Source organism: Callorhinus ursinus, unplaced genomic scaffold (assembly GCF_003265705.2).
Source record: "Callorhinus ursinus isolate GAN/ISIS: 27379988/994484 unplaced genomic scaffold, GSC_fseal_2.0 scaffold19, whole genome shotgun sequence".
Lineage (NCBI taxonomy): Eukaryota > Metazoa > Chordata > Mammalia > Carnivora > Otariidae > Callorhinus > Callorhinus ursinus.
In genome coordinates, this window is record NW_027397081.1 from 32577039 (window position 1) to 32600779 (window position 23741).

The window sequence follows — 23741 nt, forward strand, 5'->3', positions numbered from 1 at the left end:
GAGAGAGAGAGAATGAGAGATAGAGAGCATGGGAGGGAAGAGGGTCAGAGGGAGAGGCAGACTCCCCGTCGAGCAGGGAGCCCAATGTGGGACTCGATCCCGCGACTCCAGGATCATGACCTGAGCTGAAGGCAGTCGCTTAACCAACTGAGCCACCCAGGCACCCAAGTAAAACCCATCTTAAGGAGAAAATACAATATGTGAGATCATGCAAAATTCTGGAAACTTGTGTTGAGAGGTTTAGGTAGAAAAAAAAGCATTTATTATTTCAGATAAATTTATTCAGCTATGAAAAATGTTATGAAACAGAACATTGAAAATTTTTAGGATGAGTTACCAAATGGATTTTCATTGCTGAAAATGAGATATAGAAAGGATAGCAAATGGAGAAATTTTAAAAATATACATATTTTTAATTCATTCTTAGGAGAAAAAAATATTTCACCAGATAAGCAACTCTTAAACTTTTGTGGGAGTAAGAATCCCTTGAATGCTAAAACCCCCAGATATTCTCATTCAGAGAATCTATGATAAAGTTCAGGAATCTAAATTTTTAAGATGTTGCTAGTTAATTCTGATGCAGGTCATCTTTGTGCTATTCTGAGAAACACTGTCTAGATAACTGCTCAGATAAACATTTAACAGTACTATGTATCATGTAGTATGTGCACATAGTAAGCACTCAACATATGTTTGCTGAATGCATGGAACAAGTAAGAACTCTATCTTTGAACTTAGACATCTGTATTTAGGTCCCAGTTCTTCCTTTTGCTAGCTTTTTCATTTTGGGATGAATATTCTCTCTTAGCCTCAGTTTTCTTATCTATAAAATGAAAACACACATACTTAACTTTCCAGGGTTATCTAGAAGGTTTATGATTAATGATTAAATTCCCAGAAATATTTGTCTACACTTTCTACCTTCAATTCCTTTCCTCTAATTCTTTCTTAAGTTTATATTGGGCTTCTGTTCCCATTACACTATGAAAACTCTGCTCTTGTTGGGGTTACAAATGATGACCATATTGCTGAATCTAGTGTTCAGGACTCAGTCTTCATCTTACTTGACCTATTAACAGAATTTGTACAATTACTCTGTTTCCTCTTCAATAGAATTTCTTTACATATGCTCTAAGAGCACATTTGCATGTTTTTTTTCCCTACCTCACTATTGTTCCTTCTTAGTTTCCTTTGCTCCCTTCTTCTCTTATACTTGATCTATTAATATTGGAGTACTCCAGGGCACAACCCTTGGTCATCTTTTTTTTATCTACATTCACTCTCTGGCTTTAGATACCACATCTGATGACAACCAAGTTTTTATCTCTAGTCTGCACTTTTCTCCTGAACATATCAGAATCATATATCAAACTGTCTAACCAAATCATATGTTTCCACTTTGATATCTAGAAGACACTTGAGATTTAGCATGGCTAAAACTGAATAGCTGATTTCTCCTCCAGTCCCCAAAACCTAGTCCTTCTTCATTTTGGTTGATGATAACTTTATCTTCATAATTGCTAAGGACAAAAAACCTTGGCGTCACACTCGATTCCTCTCTTTATTTCAAATTCAAATCTGATCCATCAGGTTCTTTCATTTCTTAGCACTCCCACTGTTATCACTGTGATGTGAGCTACCGTGATCTTTGGCTTGAAATACCTACCTAATTTCCCTACTTCCACCTTTATCTCCTTAATTTGTCTATTCTTTACAAAGTGACAAGAGCAATCCTTTTAAAATATGAGTCTGATCTTATTATTCCCTTGGTCAAAACCATTCAGTGGCTTCCCATCTCACTCAGGGAAAAAGCCAAGTTCTCATGATCTACAAGGCTCTATGATATGGTCTCCATTTCTCCTCTAACCTTATTTCCTCATCTTTATTCCCATCCATCCCAACTGGCCTCTTTGTTGTTCCTAAAACTAACATGACTGCACTGACTATTCCATCTACCTGAAACGCCCTTCCTCCACAGGTATTCCTATTGATTTCTCCCTAACCTTTGGCAAGTCTTTGCTCAAAAGTCACCTGTTTAATGAGACCTCTCCTGACTACCCTACTTAAAACTATAACCTCTACCTTTTCCCTTACTCTCCCTATCTCCCTTCCCATTTTATTTTTATATATAGCATGTATCACTCCCTATACTATATGCTTTTCTTATTATTTCTATTGTTAATAAAGACAATTTGAAAATAATTTCATTTAATATATAACTGATTTTTTCTCTTTATTCAAGTTGATTATAATAGGTAACATGTAGAAAGGGCTCACAATGTGCTAAACTTTATGCTTTACATATACCACCTTTTCAAATATTTACAAATGACCATAAAGAAGGTATAATTATTATCATTCCTATTTTGCAGGTGAGGAATATGATGCATAGAGAGGTCAAGTGACTTGCTCAAAGTCACACAGTTATTAAGCTTTGGAATTTGGACTAAGAACAAGGAGCCTTCTGCAGACTCTGCTTTCACAATGCCTTAGGCAAATAATCACTTGGAGTCACATAATTACTCAGTGACTAGTTGTGTTCAAAATACTGGTTGTTTGATAGCTTAAAATTACTTTTAAACAGATGTGTGTCATATGTGGTTGGCCCTTGATTCACTTTTCAGATAGTCCATATCATCTTCTCTTTTCTCTGTTCCTATAACTTATCTTTTAAATTGCTAAGTATTTATCTCTATTTCTTACATTTTGACTGCTAGAGGCTAATCAAGTGCATGCCCCATCTAAGAAAAATTTTTATAGGTGTGTTATAGGCCTATTGAGTGCCTCCAGCTTGGTCCATTTTCTTTTCTTCTATAAAAATAACAGCTTGGCATCAAACAAGTTTTCAAGGAGACCCAGATGGTGAATAGTAATTTTAACAGATACATTGTTCAGTTTTAAAAATATATCAGTCTGGTCATTAATGAAAGTCAGGAAATTGCTTTACTGTAGTGAAGTACTGTCAAAAGACCATTTATAAATTTTAAGGATACTACTTTTTCAATTAAATTTAAATATTATAATGAATGAAGAGAAAGGTTCACCCACTCATAAGAATTCATATAAACACAAAGGTAAAAAAAAAACGTGAAGATTATCAAAGTATTTGTAATAACTATGAGTAGAAACCTCAAGAGCACAATGTAAAGTGTCAGTACTAAATGACTGCCATTATATTTTAACCTAGTTTGCCTGTGTTATTTTTAATCTTTTGACTTATATTGTGAAGGTGTGTTATATACTAAAGACCAAATCTTTTATTGAGTTCAAATTCCAATTGAGGTCATCAGTGATTACAGGAGTACTCATAAATAATATTCCCTATTTTCTGGGTTGAGGTTAGGATTTTGAGAGTCCATTAATAATGTTTTTTTTTAACATATATTCACTATACCTGGATAGAGTCAAGGTTAGATTGTCCTAAAGAAGATAGGGAAAAAAAAGTGCACTGACTTTGGGATAACCTGGAGAAAGTTAATGGAAAGACTATGGGTCAAAGTACTGAAAACCAAATAATTAACTATAAAAACTATAGACTTCTTTTGATGTTTAGCTTTAGTTTTAAAAATTATTTTGGAACTTGAAGTCACCTCTGTGAGTATGTAATTATACTTTGTGGTGTGACATGTGACATCTGATGGCTCTTTTTATCGATGTATGAATATATGTAAACTTTTTAGGCAGTTATTTTCTTTGGGTAGATTATTCAGTATTGTCTGAAAAATGGAGGATATAGTGAACCCGAGAATATTAATTCATAGATAAAACTGGGTTCTAATGAGTTATGTATACTTTTGTGCAATGGATAATGTTTTTGCCCACTTGACATTTATTTATTCCTGTTTTCCTTCTTCTAATGGAACTTTAGTTTGAATATCCACCTCATTCTTCTACTACAGGGAAAGCTTACTCTATTCCAGGGAAGGTAGATTCTCATTAGTCTAAACTATTTAGTATACGATCTTCCTCTGAAGACTGCTAGCAACTCAAGGGTTGATACATGACTTGTTTTGTCCATTCAGGTTGTAGAAAGGGATGCGTATTCCCCAAGTGTGGGAGAGGTCTTTCTTTTTCCTGTTTAATATGAACAAGAAAGCATGAAGTTCTAAAGGTAAATATAGCCAACTTGGAATCATGAACAATAACTCAAGATGAAGCTGGCACTGATGGTAGTTGAGTAGAGGGAAAGACAGAACCTGTATCTTTGATAATAGACTGACCTGTCTGATTGAACTGGACAAATAGAACCATACCTGTGTTGCTTCCATTAATGTAGATAATCAATATCCTAATTGTATTAACCAGTTTGAGGTTTTACTACATGCTATATTTGCAGCTTGTCTTAGTCAGCTTGGGCTGTTTTAACAAAACAGCCACCTAGGTGGCTTATATAACAGATTATTTCTTTCTCACAGGTGGCTTACATAACAGATTATTTCTTTCTCACAGTTCTGGAGACTGGGAAGTCCAACATTAGTATGCTAGTAGACTCGGTTCTCAAGAAGAGGGCCCTCTTTCTGGCTAGCACATGGCTGCCTTCTTACTGTGTCCTTACATGCTGACAGAAGCAGCTCTGGTGCCTCTTTCTTTTTCCTTTAAGGATGTTAATCCCATCATAGGGGATTCAATCTTCATGACTTCATCTAAATCTAAATACCTCCCAAAGGTCCAATCTCCTAATAGCACCATAATGGGGTTTAGGGGTTTAATATAAATTTTGGAGGGGCACATTCAGTCCATCACATTCTGTTTCTGGCTCCCCAAATTCATGTTCTTTTCACATACAAAATAAATTCAATCCATGTCAATAACCCTAAAAATCTCTACTTGTTCCAGTATCAACTCTAAAGTCCAAAGTCTAGAGTTTTATCTAAATATATCCGAATTAGACCTAAGTGCAACTCTGGAGCACCTAGCTGACTCAATCTGTAGAGTATGCAACTCTAGATCCCAGGGTCATGAGTTCGAGCCCCACATTGGGAGTGGAGCCTACTTTAAAAATTAAAAAAAAAAAAAGTAAAAAAAAACAATATAAGTGCAACTGGAGGGATGATTCATCCTGAGGGAAAATTCCTCTCCAGCAATTAACCTGTGAGACCAGATAAGTTATGCACTTCCCAAATACAATGATATGACTGGGATAGGATAGGCATTATTACTTCAAAAGGAAGAACTTAAGGCTGGAGAACAATCTTCTTTGGTTCAGCGGTCTTCCTTCAGGACCCACTGAAGTGGCAATCTTGCCCCTGCATCTCTGCCTGGTGGGGGTCATGCCTCCAAGACTCGGCTGGGCTGGGTTCAATCCCCCAAGTCTCCTGGCAGCCATGCCCCCAAAGCTACAGGGAAGTTGCCTTCTAGCCTGTTGAAATTGAGGTGATAGCCCCACACTTAGAAACCAAGGAGGGAGTTCTGATAATCCTTGAATTGCCTCAGGGGTCATTCTTCCCTTGTCTTGAAGAATAGAGCATGTTTGCAGCTGAAAACTCTATAATCTGGTCCTGTAGTATCTAAAGAAGTTTGACAGTTTTCATTCATGCTGTAGACTGAGTATTTGTGTCTCCTTAAAATTTATATGGGGCACCTGGGTGGCTCAGTCAATAAAGCATCTGCCTTTGGCTCAGATTATGATCTAAGGGTCCTGAGATTGAGTCCCAAATTGGGCTTCCTGTTCAGTGGGGAATCTGCTTTCTCCCTCTGCCTCTGCCCATCCCCCCTGCTTATGCTCTATCTCTCTCTCTCATGCTCTCTCTCAAATAAATAAATAAAATCTTTAAAAAAATTTGTATATTGGGAGGAGGAAGGGAAGATGGTGGAAGAGTAGGAGAACATTGTTTCATCTGGTCCCTTTTTTCCTTTTTCTTCTTCTTTGGTTTCTGACCTCTTTTGATTTGTCTAGTGTGTATTTCACTTGGGTTGTGGTTGATATTTTTGATTTTGTTCTCTCCTTCTTCAATTCTTCTCTGGGCAAAATGACTAGAAGGAGTAATTCACAACAAAAGAAAGAACCAGAGGTAATACTCTCTGCCACAGACCTAATGGTTAGGGATATAAGTAAAATGTCAGAGCTGGAATTCAGGATAACAATTATAGAGTTATTAGCTGGGCTTGAAAAAAAGCATAAAAGACAATAGAGAATCCCTTAGTATAGAAATAAAATCTAATCAGGCCAAAATTAAAAATGCTTTAACAGACATGCAGTTTAAAATGGATGCTCTAATGACTAGGGTAAATGAGGGAGAAAAGAAAGTCAGTGATGTAGAAGACAAGATGATGGAAAGGAGGAAAGCTGGGAAAAGAGAAAAACAACTAACAGGCCACGAGGGGAGGCTTTGAGAAATCAGTGACACCATAAAATGAAATGGTATTAGAATTATTAGGGTCCCAGAGGAAGAAGAAAGAGAGAGAGGGACAGAAGGTATACTTGAGAAAAGCAGCTGAGAACTTTCATAATCTAGGGAAGGATACAGGCATTCAAGTCCAGGAGACACAGAGTACCCCCCTCAAAATCAGTAAAAATAGGTCAGCACGCTGAAATATAATAGTGAAGCTTGAAAATTTCAGAGATAAAGAGAAAATCCTGAAAGCAGCTTGAGACAGAAGGTCCTTAACTTACAGGGGTAGGAACATTAGATTGGCATCAGACCTATTCACAGGGACTTGGCAGGCCAGAAAGGGCTGGCATGATATATTCAGGGTATTAAATGAGAAAAACATGCAGCAAAGAATACTTTATCCAGCAAGGCTGTCATTCAGAATGGAAGGAGAGATAAAGAGCTTCTAGGACAAACAGAAACTAAAAGAATTTGTGACCATTAGACCAGCCTTGCAAGAAATATTAAAGGGGATCCTGTAAACAAAGAGAGAGCCCAAAATTAACATAGGCCAGAAAGAAACAGAGACAATCTACAGAAACAGGGACTTTGCAGGCAATACAATGTCACCAAATTCATACCTTTCAATAGTTACTCTGAATATAAATGGGCTAAATGCTCCAATCAAGACACAGGGTATCAGAATGGATAAAAAAGCAAGACCCATCCTTATGCTGTCTACAAGAGACTCATTTAGACCCAAAGACACCTCCAGATTGAAAGTGAAGGGGTGGAGAACTATTTATCATGCTATTGGACCTCAAAGGAAAGCTGGGATAGCAATCCTTATATCAGAAAAATTAGATTTTAAACCAGAAACTGTAGTAAGAGATGAAGAGGGACAGTATATCATACTTACAAGGTCTATCCAGCAAGACCATCTAGTAAGTATAAATATTTATGTTCAACATGGAAGCGGCCAATTATATAAACCAATTAATAAGCAAAATTAAAGACACACATTGATAATAATACAATAGTAGTAGGGAACTTCAACACCCCATTCATAGCAATGGACAGGTCATCTAAGCAGAAGATCAACAAGGAAACAAGGGCATTGAATGACATACCAGACCAGATGGACTTCACAGATGTATATACAGAGCATTTCATCTGAAAGCAACAGAATACACATTCTTCTCCAGTGCACATGAAACTTTCTCTAGAATAGATCACATACTGGGTCACAAATCAGGTCTTAACAGTACCAAAAGATTGGGGTTATTCCCTGCATATTTTCATAACCACAACACTTTGAAACTTGAGCTCAATCACAAGAGGAAATTGGAAGGAACTCGAACACTTGGAGGTTAAAGAGCATCCTACTAAAGAATGAATGGGTCAACCAGAAAATTAAAGAAGAATTAAAAAAATTCATGGAAACAAATAAAAATGAAAACACAACTGATCAAAACCTTTGAGATATGGCAAAGGAGGTCCTAAGTGGGAAGTACATAGCAATACAAGCCTTTCTCAAAAAATTAGAAAAGTCTCAAATACATAAGCTAACTTTACACCTAAAGGAGCTGGAGAAAGAACAGCAAATAAAGCCTAAACCAAGCAGGAGAAGAGAAATAATAAATATTAGAGCAGAAATCAATGAAATAGAAACCAAAAAAAAAAAAAAACAGTAGAACAGAACAATGAAACTGGAAGCTGGTTCTTCCAAAGAATTAATAAGATAGATAAAACCCTAGCCAGACTTATCAAAAAGAAAAGAGAAAGTAGCCCAATTAATAAAATCATAAATGAAATAGGAGAGATCATTACCAATGCCGAGGAAATACAAACAGTTTTAAGAACATATTATGAGCAACTTTATGCCAACAAATTGGGCAATCTGGAAGAAATGGATACATTCCTGGAAACTTATAAATTACCAAAACTGGAACAGGAAGAAATAGAAAACCTGAACAGACCCATAACCAGCAAAGAAATTCTAACATTACTTTGATCCCCAAACCAGACAAAGACCCCACCAAAAAGGAAAATTACAGACCAATATCCCCGATGAACATGGATGCCAAAATTCTCACCAAGATACAAGCCAATAGGATCCAAAAGTACATTAAAAGGATTATTCCTGGGCTGCAAGGGTGGGTCAACATTTGCAAATCAAATCAATTAACATGATACATCACATTAATAAAAGAAAGGACAAGAACCATATGATCCTTCCAATTGATGCAGAAAAAGCATTTGACAAAATACAGCATCCATTCTTGATTACAACTCTCCACAGTGTAGGGATAGAGGGAACATACCTCAATATCATAAAAGCCATCTATGAAAAGCCCACAGAGTATCATTCTAAATGGGGAAAAATTGAAAACTTTTCCCTTAAGGTCAGGAACACAACACAGGGATGTCCATTCTCACCACTGTTATTCCACATCATACTAGAAGTCTTAGCCTCAGCCATCAGACAACAAAAATAAGTAAATGGCATTGAAATTGCAAAGAAGTCACACTCTCACTCTATGCAGATGACATGATACTTGATGTGGAAAATCCAAAAGACTCCACCCCAAAATTGCTAGAACTCATACAGGAATTCAGCAACATGGCAAGATATTAAATCAATGCACAGAAATCAGTTGCATTTCTATACACTAATAATGAGACAGAAGAAAGAGAAATTACAGAATCAGTTCCATTTACAATTGCACTGACAACCATAAGATACCTAGGAATAAACCTAACCAAAGAGGTAAAGGATCTGTACTCTAAAATCTACAGAACACTTATGAAAGAAATTGAGGAAGACACAAAGAAATGGAAAAATATTCTGTGCTCATGGATTGGAAGAATAAATATTGTGAAAACGTCTATGTTACCCAGAGCAATTTACACATTCAATGCAATCCCTATACAAATTACCATCGACATTTTTCACAGAGCTGAAACAAACAATCCTAAAATTTGTATGGAATCAGAAAAGACCCAGAATAGCCAGGGGAATGCTGAAAAAGAAAACCAAAGCGGGTGGCATCACAATGCCTGACTTCAAGCCATATTACAAAGCTGTGATCATCAAGGCAGCATGGTGCTGTTGCAAAAACAGATACCTAGATCAATGGAACAGAATAAAGAGCCCAGACAGGGACCCTCAACTCTATGGCCAAATAAGCCTTGACAAAGCAGGAAAGAATATCCAATGGAAAAAGGACCGTCTCTTCAACAAATGGTGCTGGGAAAATTGGACAGCCACATGAAGAAGAATGAAACTGGACATTTTCTTACACCATACACAAAGATAAATTCAAAATGGATGAAAGACTTAAATGTGAGACAGGAACCCATCAAAATCCTAGATAAGAACACAGGCAGCAACCTCTCTAACCTCGGCCACAGCTACTTCTTGTTAGATACATCTCCTAAAGCAAGAGAAACAAAAGCAAAAGTGAACTATTGGGACCTCATCAAGATTAAAAGCTTCTGCACAGCAAAGGAAATAGTTAACAAAACTAAAAAGAAACCTACAAAAAAGGAGAAGATATTCACAAATGACATATCAGATAAAGGGCTGGTATCCAAGATATATAAAGAACTTATAAAACTCAACACCCAAAAAACAAATAGCCCAGCCAAGAAAAGGGCAGAAGACATGAACAGACATTTCTCCAAAGAAGACATACAAATGGCCAAGAGACACATGAAAAAATGCTCCAAATCATCTGCCATCAGGGAAATACAAATCAAAACCACAATGAGATACCACCTCACACCAGTCAAAATGGCTGAAATTAACAAGACAGGAAAAACAAATGTTGGTTAGGATGTGGAGAAAGGGGAACCCTCTTACACTGTTGGTGGGAATGCAAGCTGATACAGCCACTCTGGAAAACAGTATGGAGGTTCCTCAAGAAGTTAAAAATAGAGCTACCATATGACACAGCATTACTAGGTATTTACCCCGAAGATACAAATGTATTGATCCAAAGGGGCACCTGCACCCCAATATTTATAACAGCAATGTACACAGTAGCCAAACTGTGGAAAGAGCCAAGATATCCATTGATAGATGACTGGATAAAGAAGATGTGGTTCATATATACAATGGATAATACTCAGCCATCAGAAAGGATGAATACTTAGCATTTACATCAATGTGGATGCAACTGGAGGGTAATTGTGCTGAGTGAAATAAGTCAGTCAGAGAAAGACAATTATCATATGGTTTCACTCAAATGTGGAATACAAGAAACAGTGCATAGGATCATAGGGGAAGGAAGGGAAAACTGAATGGGAAGTTATCAGAGAGGGAGAAAAACCATGAGAGACTCTGAACTATAGGAAACAGAGGATTTCTGGAGGGGAGGTGTATAGGGGGATGGAGTATGTGAGTGATGGGCATTAAGGAGGGCACATGATGTGATGAGCACTGGGTGTTATACACAACTGATGAATTATTGAACACTATATCTGAACGTAATGATGTTCTATATGCTGGTTAACTGAATTTAAATACAAAAATAAAATAAAATTTATATGTTGAAACTTCTCAGTGTGATGGTATTTGGAAGTGGGGGCCTTTGAGCAGTGATCATGACTATGGAGTCCTCACGATGAGATTAGTGTCCTTGTGAAAGGGACACCACAGAGAGCTCCCTCTCCCCTTTTGCCACGTGAGGTTATAGTGAAAAGACAGATGTCTATGAACTAGGAAGCAGGCCCTCACCAGACACTAAATTTGTTGGTGACTTGATCTTAGACTCCCCACCCTCCAGAACTAAGAAATAAATTTGTATTGTTTATAAGATACCAAGACTATGGTATTCTGTTCTAGCAACCCAAAATGACTAAGACAGTTCATTTTGTCCCATTTATTTCCCCTTCCATTCAAACTGGCAGTGTTTCCACTGGGATGACTGATTAGGTCTGTGGTTCACATCTATGCTAATCTTATCAAATGGTTGTTCAGCCACACTCATGGTATTCTTTGAAATATGGATAGGCTGAGAATTTTCCAAATCTTTAAGTTCTGGTTTCTTTTTGCTTAACAATTCTTACTTAAATTTATTTCTTTTTTCTTGAGATTTACTGTAAGTAATCAGAAAGAAACTAGCAAATCCTTCAACACTCTGCTTAGAAATTCTCTCAGCTAAATAATATAATTTTATCAAGTGTCTACCTTCTACAATACACTAGAACATGAACACAATTCAGCCAAGTCTTTCACTACTTTATAACAAGGATCAAATTTTCTCCATTGTCCAGTAACATGTTCCTCATTTCCATCTAAGACTTCACCAGAATGCCTTTCACTATCCATATTTCTCCCAACATTCTGTTCATGATTACTTATGTATTCTCTAAGAAGATGGAAACTTTCTGTATAGCTCTCCTCTTTTCTTTCTGAGGTCTCACCAGAATCACCTTTAACAGTCTCTTCACAGAAATCTCTACTTTTTCTAGCATGTCTCTCAAAACTCTTCCAGCCTCAGTCCATTACCCAAAGCCACTTTTATATTTTAATTATCTCCCAAAATAATTACAGTGGGGGTTAGGACCTCAAAATATGAATTTTGGGAGGATGTAATTAAGTGCATAACACAACTAAAACATTATACTGTTAACAAAATTAAAATTCCATGTTAAAATTATAACTGATATCTCCCTGGCCAACAAAGATCAATGTATAGTTTGTTTTGATTCTTATTCTGCAGTTTATGGTGGCCTAAAGCCTCCCCTCTAGATTTCTGCAAATATCTCAGAGGCCTAATAGCGTTGCTTTTCTGGCTAAACAGCCTTCTGGTAAAGTAAATGCATAATGTTTACCACACCATATTGATCCACATGAAATGTCGTCTTTTTGGTCTTTCCACAAAAGAATTCATTTACCATGAGTTATAGACTTTAAGGAGCTTATACAGAATTTGATAAAGCTTTTATAGAAGGGATGGGAAAGGGGGTTACATTGCACCCATACAAACAACCTTAACAAATATTTTATAGTTTTTGACAAGTAGTTTTTGTCCTTGGGAGATGTATGGTAGTACATGCAAGTATATTGTTTTAGTGCATGTGAGTGTGTGTGTGCATGTGTTAGTATGTAGTGCTTGGTCCATTAGTTACCTACTAGAAAAGATTGGTCAGATTAAACACATTCATATGCAGTTCATTAACAAAGTTTGAGAATGTGACTGTATTTGGAGGGTGCCTTCATCAGCTTGGGTTGGCATAACAAAATACCATAGATTGGGTAGCTTAAAAACAGACATTAATTCATCAGAATTATGGAGGCTGAAAGCCCAAAATCCCCAAATGCCAGCTGATTCAGTTCTTGTCAAGAACACTTTTCCTGGTTTCTCTCTTTATCTTCACATGGTGGAGAGAAAGAGAGCTTTTTTCTCTTTTCATCTTCTAAAAAGGACACTAATCCAACTCTCATGACCTTGTCTAAACCTAATTACTTTCCAAAAGCCCAACTTCCAAGTGCCATCACATGAGGGGTTAGGGCTTTATGGGTGTGGGGGCGGAGCAAGATGGCGGAGGAGTAGGAGACCTGGATTTTGTCTGGTCTCGGGAATTCAGCTGGATAGGGATCAAACCATTCTGAACACCTATGACCTCAACAGGAGATCAAAGGGAAGAATAGCAACAACTCTCTGGACAGAAAAGTGACCACTTTCTGGAAGGTAGGACGTGCGGAGAAGTGAATCTGAGGCGATATTCGGGAGGATAGATGGTGGGGGAGGGGGCCTCCATCGCTTCTTCTGGCAAGTGATAGAGCAGCGGAGCACAAAATCGGAACTTTTAGAAGTCGGTTCCGCTGAGGGACATCATTCCAGTGGCTAAGCGGGGGGTGGAACCCTCGCGGGACAGTGTGGTTTCAGGACCCTCAGGGTCACAAAAGACCAGGGGTGCCTGAGTGCGGCAGAGCTCCCGGGTATCAGAGTGGGGAAGCTGGCTGCAGAGACAGAGCTGAGGAGCGGGCTCTCAGCTCGAGGTTGCCATAAACTGATCCGCGGCACGGTTGGGCCACTGCTCCTCCTGCAGGGACCCAACAAGCGGCAGATCCAGGGAGACTTCCCTTTCCTCCCTGGGAAGAGCAGTGTGGGAGTGCACCGCAGGGATCTGCTGGGTTTGGAGACTCCACACTGAGTTGGGTGCCAGAGACAGAAAAGCTCGGTCACAAGGTGGGTGAGCACAGAGTGCGGCCGGAGATGGGAGTGATTGACTGCTTTTCTCTGGGGGCGCACTGAGGAGTGGGGCCCCACTTGGCTCCTCTGGGGCAGAGATTGGGAGGCCGCCATTTTCACTCTCATCGTCCAAAGCTGTACGGGAAGCTTTCAGGGAACAAAAGCTCCCAAGAGCAAACCCGAGCAGATTACTTAGCCTGGACCAGACAAGGGCAGGGCAATTCTGCCTCCAGCAAAGACATTTGGGAACCATGGCAACAAGCCCCTCCCCCAGAAGGTCAGCAAGAACCGCCCACCAAGACCAAGTTTACCAATCAATGAGAACGGCAGAACTCCAGAGCTAGGGGAATACTGCACATAGAATCCATGGCTTTTTTACCATGATTCTTTAGTCTTTCAAAGTTATTTTTTTTTAACTGCCCCCTTTTTTGAATTTTTCTTTTTCTGTTTTTCAACCAACATCTTATCAAACCCTTTTTTAAAAAACATTTTTATTTTTCATTTTTAGAGTCATATTCTATCCCTTCATAGTAGTTACCCTTATTTTTGGCATATATATATCAGTTGTTCTCTCTTTAAAATTTTGAGATACAGTTTCTTCTAGCAGATGAAAATATACCCTAAACCTCTAGTGTATGGCTTTGTTCTAGTCTCCTGCCTGATCACATTCTCTCCCCACTTTTTTTTCCCTCACTTTTTTATAAATCCTCTTCTTTTTTCAAGCAACTTCTTCTCTTACCAATTCCTTTTATAAAATCTTTTATACTTTTCATCTTTACAGTCATATTCCATGCCTTCATCATATCAACCCTTATTTTTCTACATATAAAAGTTTTTCTTTCTTTAAAAATTTGGGAGGCACTTTCTTCTAACAGACCAAAATACACCGAAAATCTAGTGTGTGGCACTGATCTATGCACCAGCCTGATCATATTTGATCATATTCTGTTTTTTTTTGTTTTGTTCTGTTTTTGTTTGTTTTTATCTTTTTCTTTTTCTTTATTTCCATTTCTTTCCCCCCGGCTTAGGGTCTTTTCTGATTTGTTTAGAGTATATTTTCTGGGGACGTTGTTACCGTATTAGCATTTTGTTCTCTCATTCATTTATTCTCCTCTGGACAAAATGACAAGATGGAAAAAATCACCTCAACAAAAAAAACAAGAGGTAGTACTGACTGCCAGGGACCTACTCAATACAGGCATTAGTACAATGTCGGATCTAGAGTTAAGAATCATGATTTTAAAGATACCAGCTGGGCTTGAAAAAAGCATGGAAGTTATTAGAGAAACCGTTTCTGAGAAATAAAAGAACTAAAATCTAAACAAGTCGAAATCAAAAAGGCTATCAATGAGGTGCAATCAAAAATGGGGGCACTAACTGCTAGGATAAATGAGGCAAAACAGAGAATCAGTGATATGGAAGAATAAATGATGGAAAATAAAGAAGCTGAGAAAAAGAGAGATAAATGACTACTGGATCATGAAGGCAGAATTTGAGAGATAAGCGATACCATAAGACGAAACACCATTAGAATAATTGGGATCCCAGAAGAAGAAGAAAGAGAGAGAAAGGCAGAAGGTATATTGGAGCAAATAATAGCAGAGAACTTCCCTAATGTGGGGAAGGAAACATGCATCAAAATCCAGGAGGCACAGAGAACCCCTCTCAAAATCAATAAAAATAGGTCAACACCCTGACATCTAATAGTAAAACTTACGAGTCTCAGAGACAAAGAGAAAATCCTGAAAGCAGCTCGGGAGAAGAGATATGTAACCTACTATGATAGAAACATTAGATTGGCAACAGACCTATCCACAGAGACCTGGCAGGCCAGAAAGGACTGCCTATGATATCTTCAGAGCACTAAATGAGAAAAATATGCAGCCAAGAATACTATATCCAGCTAGGCTGTCATTGAAAATAGGAGAGATAAAAACCTTCCAGGACAAACAAAAACTAAAGGAATTTGCAAACACGAAACCAACCCTCCAAGAAATATTGAAAGGGGTCCTCTAAGCAAAGAGAGAGCCTAAAAGCAACATAGACCAGAAAGGAACGCAGACAATATACAGTAACAGTCACCTTATAGGCAATACAATGGCACTAAATTCATACCTTTCAATAGTTACCCTGAATGTAAATGGGCTCAATGCCCCAATCAAAAGACACAGGCTATCAGATTGGATTAAAAAACAAGACACATCCATCTGCTGTCTGCAAGAGACTCATTTTAGACCCAAAGACACCCCCAGATTGAAAGTGAGGGGATGGAAAACCATTGACCATGCTAATGGACACCAAAAGAAAACTGGGGTGGCAATCCTTATGTCAGACAAATTAGATTTTAAAACAAAGGCTGTAATAAGAGATGAGGAAGGACACTATATCTTACTTAAAGGGTCTATCCAACAAGAAGATCTAACAATTGTAAATATCTATGCCCCGAACATGGGAGCAGCCAATTATATAAGGCAATTAATAACAAAAGCAAAGAAACACATTGACAACAATACAATAATAGTGGGGGACTTTAACACCCTCCTGACTGAAATGGACAGATCATCTAAGCAGAAGATCAACAAGGAAATAAAGACTTTAAATGACACATTGGACCAAATGTACTTCACAGACATATTCAGAACATTCCATCCCACAGCAACAGAATACACATTTTTCTCTAGTGCCCATGGAACATTCTCCAGACTAGATCACATCCTAGGTCACAAATCAGGCCTCAAATGGTACCAAAAGATTGGGATTATTCCCTGCATATTTTCAGACCACAATGCTTTGAAACTAGAACTCAATCACAGGAGAAACGTCAGAATGATACTCAAATACTTGGAGGCTAAAAGGGCATCCTACTAAAGAATGAATGGGTCAACCAGGAAATAAAGAAGAATTAAAAAAATTCATGGAAACCAATGAAAATGAAAACACAACTGTTCAAAATCTTTGGGATACAGCAACGTCAGTCCTGAGAGGAAAGTATATAGCAATACAAGCCTTTCTCAAGAAACAAGAAAGGTCTCAAATAAACAACCTAACCCTACACCTAAAGAAGCTAGAGGAAAAAAAAGCAAATAAAGCCTAAACCAAGCAGAAGAAGACACATAATAAAGATCAGAGCAGAAATCAATGAAATAGAAACCAAAAGAACAGTAGAACAGATCAACGAAACTAGGAGTTGGTTCTTTGAAAGAATTAACAAGATTGATAAAGCCCTGGCCAGACTTATCAAAAAGAAAAGAGAAATGACCCAAATCCACAAAATCATGAATGAAAGAGGAGAGATCACAACCAACACCAAAGAAATACAAACAATTATAAGAACATATTATGAGCAACTCTATGCCAGCAAATTAGATAACCTGGAAGAAATGGGTGCATTCCTAGAGATGTATCAATGACCAAAACTGAACCAGGAAGAAATAGAAAACCTGAACAGACCTATAACCACTAAGGTAATTGAAGCAATCATCCAAAATCTCCCAACAAACAAAAGCCCAGGGCCAGATGGCTTCCCAGGGGAATTCTACCAAACATTTAAAGAAGCATTAATACCTATTCTCCTGAAACTGTTCCAAAAAAAAGAAATGGAAGGAAAACTTCCAAACTCGTTTTATGAGGCCACCATTACCTTGATCCCCAAACCAGACAAAGATCCCATCAAAAAGGAGAATTACAGACCAATATCCTTGATGAACATGGATGCAAAAATTCTCAGCCATTAGGATCCAACAGGACATTAAAAGGATTATTCACCACGACTGAGTGGGATTTATCCCTGGGCTGCAAGGTTGGTTCAACATCCACAAATCAATCAACGTGATATAATACATTAACAAAAGAAAGAACAAGAATCATATAATCCTCTCAATAGATGCAGAAAAAGCATTTGACAAAGTACAGCATCTTTTCTTGATCAAAACTCTTTAGAGTGTAGAGATAGAGGGTACCTACCTCCTTGTCTTAAAAGCCATCTATGAAAAACCTACAGAGAATATCATTCTCAATGGGGAAAAACTGAGAGCTTTCCCTCTAAGGTCAGGAATGTGGCAGGGATGTCCACTATCACCACTGCTATTCAACATAGTATTAGAAATCCTAGCTACAGCAATCAGACAACAAAATAAATTAAAGGCATCCAAATCAGCAAAGAAGAAAAACTCTCACTGTTTGCAGATGATATGATACTTTATGTGGAAAACCCAAAAGTCTCCACCCCAAAACTGCTAGAACTCATGCCAGAATTCAGTAAACTGGCAGGATATAAAATCAATGCACAGAAATCAGTGGCATTCCTATACACCAACAACAAGACAGAAGAAAGAGAAATTAAGGAGTTGATCCCATATACAATTGCACCCAAAACCATAAGATACCTAGGACTAAATCTAACCAAAGAGGCAAAGGATCTGTACTCAGAATACTATAAAATACTCATGAAAGAAATTGAGGAAGACACAAAGAAACGGAAAAACGTTCCATGCTCATGGATTGGAAGAGCAAAGATTGTGAAGATGTCAATGCTACCTAGAGCAATCTACACATTCAGTGCAATCCCCATCAAAATACCATCCATTTTTTTCAAAGAAATGGAAGAAAGAATCCTAAAATTTGTATGGAATCAGAAAAGACACCAAATAGCCAGAGACATGTTGAAAAAGAAAAGCAAAGCTGGCGGCATCACAATTCCAGGCTTCCAGCTCTATTACAAAGCTGTCATCATCAAGACAGTATGGTACTGGCACAAAAACAGACACATAGATCAATGGAACAGAATAGAGAGCCCAGAAATCGACCCTCAAGTCTATGGTCAATTAATCTTTGACAAAGCAGGAAAGTATGCCCAATTGAAAAATGACAGTCTCTTCAACAAATGGTGTTGGGACAACTGGGCAGTTACATGCCGAAGAATGAAACTGGACCATTTCCTTACATCACACACAAAAATAGACTCCAAATGGTTGAAAGACCTAAATGTGAGACAGGAGTCCATCCAAATCCTAGAGGAGAACACAGGCAGCAACCTCTTTGACCTCAGTCACAGCAACTTCCTCCTAGAAACATCACAAAAGGCAAGGGAAGCAAGGGCAGAAATTATCTATTGGGACTTCACCCAGATAAAATCTTTTGCACAGCAAAAGGAACAGTCAACAAAACCAAAAGACAACCGACAGAATGGGAGAAAATATTTGCAAATGACATATCACATAAAGGGCTAGTATCCAAAATCTATAAAGAACTTCTTAAACTCAACACCCAAAGAAGAAATGAATCAAGAAATGGGCAGAAGACATGAACAGACATTTTTCCAAAGAAGACATCCAAATGGCCAAGAGACACATGATTAAGTACTCAAAATCGCTCGGCATCATGGAAATCCAAATCAAAACCTCAGTGAGATACCACCTCACACCAGTCAGAATGTCTATTAAGAAGTCATGAAACGACAGATGATGGCGGGGATGTGGAGAAAGGGGACCCTTCCTACACTGTTGGTGGGAATGCAAGCTTGTGCAGCCACTCTGGAAAACAGTATTGCGGTTCTTCAAAAAGTTGAAATTAGAGCTACCCACCGACCCAGCAATTGCCCTACTGGGTATTTACCCCAAAGAAAGAAATGTAGGTTTCCAAAGGGGTACGTGCACCCTGATGTTTATAGCAGTAATATCCACAATAGCCAAACTGTGGAAAGAGCCAAAGTGCCCATCAACAGATGAATGGTTAAAGAAGAGGTGGTATATATATACAATGGAATATTATACAGACATGAAAAGGAATGAGATCCTACCATTTGCAATGACATGGATGGAACTGGAGGGTATTATGCTGAGTGAAATAAATCAATCAGAGAAAGACAGGTATCATACTAATATGAGGAATTCTTAATCTCAGGAAGCAAACTGAGGGTTGTTGGAGTGGGGGTTTGTGGGAGGGATGGGGTGGCTGGGTGATAGACATTGGGGAGGGTATGTGCTATGGTGGGTGCTGTGAATTGTAAAAGACTGTTGAATCACAGATCTGTACCTCTGAAACAAATAATGCAATATATGTTAAGAAAAAAAAAGATAGCAGGAGGGGAAAAATCAAAGGGGGGAAATTGGAGGGGGAGATGAACCATGAGAGACGATGGAATCTGAAAAACAAACTGAGTGTTCTAGAGGGGAGGAAGGGGACAATGGGTTAGCCTGGTGATGGCTATTAAAGAGGGCATGTTCTGCAGGGAGCATTGGGTGTTATGCACAAACAATGAATCATGGAACACTACATCAAAAACTAATGATGTAATTTATGGTGATTAACATAACAATATAAAATTTAAAAAAAGGGATTAAGGCTTTGTGACATGAATTTTCTGGGGAAATAAATATTCAGTCCATAACAGAGGGCTTATGATTTGATTTGAAACTTGGATTTCCAAAGCCACCCACCATTGTCTGCATGACCTGAGATGTCATGAGCATCATTAATCATCCTGTTGGAGGTCCCTCTACTACCCCCTGCCCCAGAATTATTATGACTGCATTCAAAAGATTTTTGAGAAGAGTTCTGCCCGGTTTTGGGGAAGGGGACAGGGAATGGATTCTGGAGTAAAATAAATTTTTTTTTGCAAGGAATGGAGTTCTCTGGAAGGTAGAAGACATCTGCTTGGGGAAATTTAGATGAAGGAACACTTGGAGGCAAAAAAGCTGGGAGTAGAAAATAATTTGTATCTTTGTAGGCTTGGCCAGTGGTTTTCCAGAGAATAAAAGGGAAGAATGCTGCACACTGTCCTCTCTCGCTAATACTTGTAGAGAGGGGATGGTGTCCAAATAAGAGTCGGTGTCCAAGAGTTCCAGATGAAGAGGAGCAGCTGAGAGGTGGCCCATGGCTAAGCCAGGAGAAACTGCTGCCCCAGAGGAGCTTCTGAGTGGACAGCTTGAGAGAGACTTAAAGAAAACTTCACTTTTTAAGGTATTTTTTTTAAAGGAAGCTGAACCTTGAAATGAGAGGTAGGGGTGGGGATGGATATCAGTACTTGTGTTACATTTATATCGAACCTGGGTGTGTCAGGATTCCTTCCCGTTTTAGGTCCTGAAGCAGAGGATCTTTGCAAACTTATGTGAGGTAAGTTTTATGGTGACCAACATTCAGAGTTTTCTTTGCAACCCTTCAAAGAAAGGAAGGAAGGGATACTTTAAATCATTCTAACCTGTAATGCAAGTTTTTCCCTTGGAAAGCTGCACATCTCCTCACAGGAGGTATTGCAAACTTGAATGCCACTTGAGCTTTGCTGAGAAGCACACTGAGGATGTCTCTACTAGACCAAGGTTCAGTAAACCTTTTTTTGAAAGATCTAAATAGTAAGTTTTTTAGACTTTATGAGCCATACTCTCTCTGATGCAATACAACTCTGTTGATGTAGCAGAAAATAGCTATAGACAATATATATATAAATGAGTATGGTTGTGTTCCAATAAAACTTTATTTATGGGCACTGACATCTGAGTTTCATGTAATTTTCACGTCACATGATATTGTTTTAAAAAATATATTTTTGAGGGGTACCTGGGTGGCTCAGTTTGTTCTGCCTTCAGCACAAGTCATGATCTTAGGGTCCTGGGATTGAGCCCGGCATTGAGCCCTGTACATGGAGCCCTACAAGGGGCTCCATGCTCAGTGGGGAGTCTGCTTCTCCCTCTTCCCTTGCTCATGCTCTCTCTCAAATAAATAAATAAAATCTTTTATATATATATATATATACACATATATATATTTCAACATTAAAAATGTAAAAACAATTTTTAGCTTGTGTGCCACACAAAAATAGGCTGCAGAATGGAGTTGGCTCCTAGGTCATAGTTTGCTGACTCCTGTACTAGACATAACAAATGACAGAGGACAGTGGACCTTTCTTCTGTGAAGAAAGGTAAATGCCAGTCTCTTAGTACCAGTTCAGCCTCTTCACATTTGAAAGCAGCTTCTCTTAACTAAATGACCTGTAGAGTATGTCCTTCTCACAAAGACAAGGATTATTTTTCCTCTGAGAAAGCACAGGCTGGTCTGGTAATAAGGAAAGGATATTTTTCCTTGCCTTTTCTTCTTTTTTCTTTTTTTTTTGTATTTTGTCCTTTGTGAACAACAGACGGCCCCATTATTATGCTGAGAAGCATTTTGCTCTTTCTCACCAGACCTAAAACTTGGCTGAATCACAACAAAAACCATGTTGGTTGTCAATGGTTGTTCTTTTTTGCACTAGAAGGAATGGTGCCAACTATGATTAAATTATTTTGATTATTGGCTTCCCACTGATGGAGAAGATGAGAGGTGATTCTTGCCAGTTCATCCCTTTGCATATAAAATTGTTTTTGCAAAAATAGCATTATATTGAACATGTTGCTTTGTAGCCTATTTAAGAAAAAAACCACTTGACAACATAGCCAACATTTCCTCTTAACATTGATAACATTTTAAATGGTCATGCACTATTTCATAGGTGTTAAATAATTTGGCTAGATTCTCTATTGTTGCCTTTTAAATAGTTGCCAATCTTGTAACATTATAAAAAATTGTGTAATGAAATTTCTTTTAGATAAATATCCTTGTGCAGCTTCACAGTTATTTTTTTTTTAGGATGAGTTCCCAGAAATGGATTTGCTTGAGGAAGCATATATTGAAGTCCTCTGATAAGTGTCACAAAAATACACTCTAAAAAGACACCTCAATCAATTTATATTCTCCTCAGCAATACATGAAAATATCAATTTCTATGTACTCTTGCCATTAAAATTTTAATTTGGGGGAAACATGAATACTTAAATAAAACTTTATATATATCTTTCTCAATATTGAGAATATTTAATGGGATAGGGACACTGTCTTCTTGATTTTTTATTTTCAGTTCCTAGCACAATGCCTGGCATATAGCAAATATTCGGCAAATACAGAAAACACAATATTGTCAATATCTAGGCATGTACTTCACATACTTCCTTCAATTTTTCAGACTGATTACTTTGTCACAAAATATGATCTCATTAAATTTGTGAGATCTGCTTTTTCTTTTCTTTTTTTTTTTAAAGATTTTATTTATTTATTTGAGAGAGAGAGAGAATGAGAGATAGAGAGCACGAGAGGGAAGAGGGTCAGAGGGAGAAGCAGACTCCCTGCTGAGCAGGGAGCCCGATGTGGGACTCGATCCCAGGACTCCAGGATCATGACCTGAGCCAAAGGCAGTCGCTTAACCAACTGAGCCACCCAGGCGCCCGAGATCTGCTTTTTCAAAGCTATCCTTATTGTATACTTTTTTCCAAATATGGCTTAAAATGTAGAAGAAAAATGAAATAATTATATGGTTTCAATTCTCTCTTTAGAGACAATCTTTTGCTTCTATGACCTTTATGCTGCTGTTAACATTTCTATTTAAAATCCAATTATGTAGATTATTGGATCAAGGAAATATATCTTTTATTTGGGATATGTGTATATCCGAAGACTTAGAAATCTTTTCATTTTTTGGATACTTAACACAGGTTGGATAACAGCAAAAATAAATGACCTTGGACAGATCATAAATAGAAATATCTTTGTTGTTGATTGAGTGTAATTAAGATTTTTGCTATTGTAATAGTAGTTGCAGCTGTGCATTCAAATGAAGAAATGCCTGCAGGGGCAAGATTCTCTCTTTAGATTGATACCCTACTGCTACTTGATTGAATCAGTTGACTTATAGACCCTGTAGTGTTGAGTAAAATAATTGTCTATTTACACAGGCAAAGCAATTTCTGACTCCAAGGTCACTTGCAGTTTATAGAAAAGAGAACTTTTGAAGTTTTACAGAAACAACACTCAGGTGAGAGCCATGGGAAAGAATAACCGATTCTCTAGGCAGAACACTTCTATGAGATCCCCCAATTCTGTTAGGACTTTTGTAGACTTAAAATGTTCATCTCATCTCACTAAAGAAGGCATTATTGTTTTGTTAACTGATGTTTTGCAAGCATAAAAAAACAGTACCTGGTCTTTTCTGACCACAGTGGTATGAAACTAGAATCAATAGCAGGAGGAAAGTTGACAAATCTACAAATATGTGGAAATTAAACAACATATTCCTGAACAGGTGGGTCAAAGAAGAGATCAAAAAGGAAATCAGGGGTGCCCGGGTGGCTTGGTTGGTTAAGCGACTGCCTTCAGCTCAGGTCATGATCCTGGAGTCTGGGGATTAAGTCCCGCATCGGGC

At 38.0% G+C, this 23741-nt stretch overlaps 1 long non-coding RNA gene across 1 annotated transcript in view; it reads left to right on the forward strand.

Annotated features, from left to right (window-relative positions):
* Positions 1–23741, forward strand: part of LOC112840135 (uncharacterized) — a 108934-nt gene that overhangs the window by 34764 nt on the left and 50429 nt on the right. Inside the window, exons 3-4 of the long non-coding RNA XR_003212404.2 lie at positions 20244–20476; positions 23275–23354. This is a non-coding gene — a long non-coding RNA (uncharacterized lncRNA). The remainder of the gene's footprint in view (positions 1–20243; positions 20477–23274; positions 23355–23741) is intronic.